We start from the raw sequence: 2973 nt of genomic DNA, 5'->3' as shown, positions 1-2973 counted from the left end.
GAGTAGGCGTCTCCTTATATTCCATGGCGACGAACCGCGGATGTCGCTTTTCTCCCGAAAGTCGCGCTAACAGCTGCCGCTTTAATAGAGTGAAAGATGGAGCTGAAGACACTCTTTCTCTTTCTGCGATGGAGTCTTCTCCTAGGAGTAGGCGTCTCTTTTTATTCCATGGCGACGAACCGCGTATGTCGCTTTTTCCCCGAAAGTCGCGCTAACAGCTGCCGCTTTAATAGAGTGAAAGATGGAGCTGAAGACACTCTTGCTCTTTCTGCGGTGGATTTTTCTCCTAGGAGTAGGCGTCTCCTTATATTCCATGGCGACGAACCGCGGATGTCGCTTTTCTCCCGAAAGTCGCGCTAACAGCTGCCGCTTTAATAGAGTGAAAGATGGAGCTGAAGACACTCCTTCTCTTTCTGCGATGGAGTCTTCTCCTATAGGAGTAGGCGTCTCTTTTTATTCCATGGCGACGAACCGCGGATGTCGCTTTTTCCCCGAAAGTCGCGCTAACAGCTGCCGCTTTAATAGAGTGAAAGATGGTGGGGAAGACACTCTTGCTCTTTCTGCGGTGGATTTTTCTCCTAGGAGTAGGCGTCTCCTTATATTCCATGGCGACGAACCGCGGATGTCGCTTTTCTCCCGAAAGTCGCGCTCACAGCTGCCGCTTTAATAGAGTGAAAGATGGAGCTGAAGACAATCTTGCTCTTTCTGCGGTGGATTTTTCTCCTAGGAGTTGGCGTCTCCTTTTATTCCATGGCGACGAACCGCGGATGTCGGTTTTCCACCGAAAGTCGCGCTAGCAGCTGCCGCTTTAATAGAGTGAAAGATGGAGCTGAAGACAATCTTGCTCTTTCTGCGGTGGATTTTTCTCCTAGGAGTAGGCGTCTCTTTTTATTCCATGGCGACGAACCGCGTATGTCGCTTTTTCCCCGAAAGTCGCGCTAACAGCTGCCGCTTTAATAGAGTGAAAGATGGAGCTGAAGACACTCTTGCTCTTTCTGCGGTGGATTTTTCTCCTAGGAGTAGGCGTCTCCTTTTATTCCATGGCGACGAACCGCGGATGTCGCTTTTCGCCCGAAAGTCGCGCTATCAGCTGCCGCTTTAATAGAGTGAAAGATGGAGCTGAAGACACTCTTGCTCTTTCTGCGGTGGATTTTTCTCCTAGGAGTAGGCGTCTCCTTTTATTCCATGGCGACGAACCGCGGATGTCGCTTTTCTCCCGAAAGTCGCGCTAACAGCTGCCGCTTTAATAGAGTGAAAGATGGAGCTGAAGACACTCTTGCTCTTTCTGCGGTGGATTTTTCTCCTAGGAGTAGGCGTCTCCCTTTATTCCATGGCGACGAACCGCGGATGTCGCTTTTTCCCCGAAAGTCGCGCTAACAGCTGCCGCTTTAATAGAGTGAAAGATGGAGCTGAAGACACTCTTGCTCTTTCTGCGGTGGATTTTTCTCCTAGGAGTAGGCGTCTCCTTTTATTCCATGGCGACGAACCGCGGATGTCGCTTTTCTCCCGAAAGTCGCGCTAACAGCTGCCGCTTTAATAGAGTGAAAGATGGAGCTGAAGACACTCTTGCTCTTTCTGCGGTGGATTTTTCTCCTGGGAGTAGGCGTCTCCTTTTATTCCATGGCGACGAACCGCGGATGTCGCTTTTTCCCCAAAAGTCGCGCTAACAGCTGCCGCTTTAAAAGGGTGAAAGATGGAAGGGAAGGCGAACTCTTTCTCTTTCAGCGATGGAGTTTTCTCCTGGGAGCAGGTGTTTCCTTTCATTCCATGGCGACGAATGGCAAACGGCGCCTTTGTTCCTGAATGTTGCTTTAAAGATGAGCGAAAGAGGGAGAGGAAGATGAACCCTTGCTCTTTCTGCGATTGGGAGTAGACGTTTGCGTTCATCCCGTGGCGACAAACGGCGAACGCCGCTTTTCCTCCGAAAGCCGCTCTAATAGCTGCCGCTTTAACGTTTAGAACTAGCGAGAGAGGAAGACCAACTCTTGCTCCATCTGCGATGAGGGGCTTCCTCCTGGGAGTAGTTTCCGTTCATTCCGGGACGACGAATGGCGGACGCTGCTTTTTCACTGAACATTACTCTAACAGCTACTGCTTTAAATGTAAAGAGCAAAAGAGGGAGGGAGAGACGAACTCTTCTGCGAAGCAGTTTTCTCCTGGGAGAGGAGCTTCCCTTGCATCTCACGGCGACGAACGGCGGACGCCGCATTTTCCCTGAAGGTCGCCCACTCGGCGTTGCGTTGAGAGGGGAATCGGCAAGCCTTCTCATTTGGCGTGCCCAAGTGACGTAGGCAAGGCGGGGCGCGGCGAGAGACAGTCATGACCTGTTTTTTTTTTCATATGCGTTGGCGTGTGAGTTAAAAGGGAAAAAGAGCAGCACCATTTTTAATCGTCGACAGCTTCGGTCTGACATCGCACAGCGCCCGTGTGCAGTGCGATGTTAGTGCGCGTTAGATCCCATCTGCGACACCTCTTTATGTTTCTTCTGTCACTCCCACGGCGCGGTTGTGGATTTCCACTGTGAAACGAGACAGTTACTGCGCATTTAATTCCATCAAAAAACAAATAGCCTAAAGAATTGCAGTGTGGTGACTATTGATGGAATACCGATCGCTCCTGAGATTTTTCTAACCGCAGAAAATGCCATTTCATTGTCCCTTTAACGCCGCTATGCAGGCCTCCGGATTAATTTCGACCACCCGTGATGCTTCAACGTGCACTGCCATCACTCAACATACGGGCAGGCGTTCTGTGTGCAGCGGTGATATTTTATAATTTCTCATTATTACTGCTGTTGACTTTCCTGTCGATTCCTCCCGCCAACATAGCCTACGGGCGCCCTGGATCACCAAAATTAGAGTTATAGCATAGCGTGATCCGCTTCCGCGAGCACCACTAACACAGTGACACGTGACCACTGAGTACGCGTTGATGTGACTCGATCGCAGCAGGTGTGCACGCAGATGACGGGCA

The sequence above is a fragment of the Amblyomma americanum genome, chromosome 10, assembly GCF_052857255.1.
Source record: "Amblyomma americanum isolate KBUSLIRL-KWMA chromosome 10, ASM5285725v1, whole genome shotgun sequence".
NCBI lineage: Eukaryota > Metazoa > Arthropoda > Arachnida > Ixodida > Ixodidae > Amblyomma > Amblyomma americanum.
The sequence above is the reverse complement of the archived record's forward strand: the minus strand, read 5'-3'. Positions refer to the sequence as shown.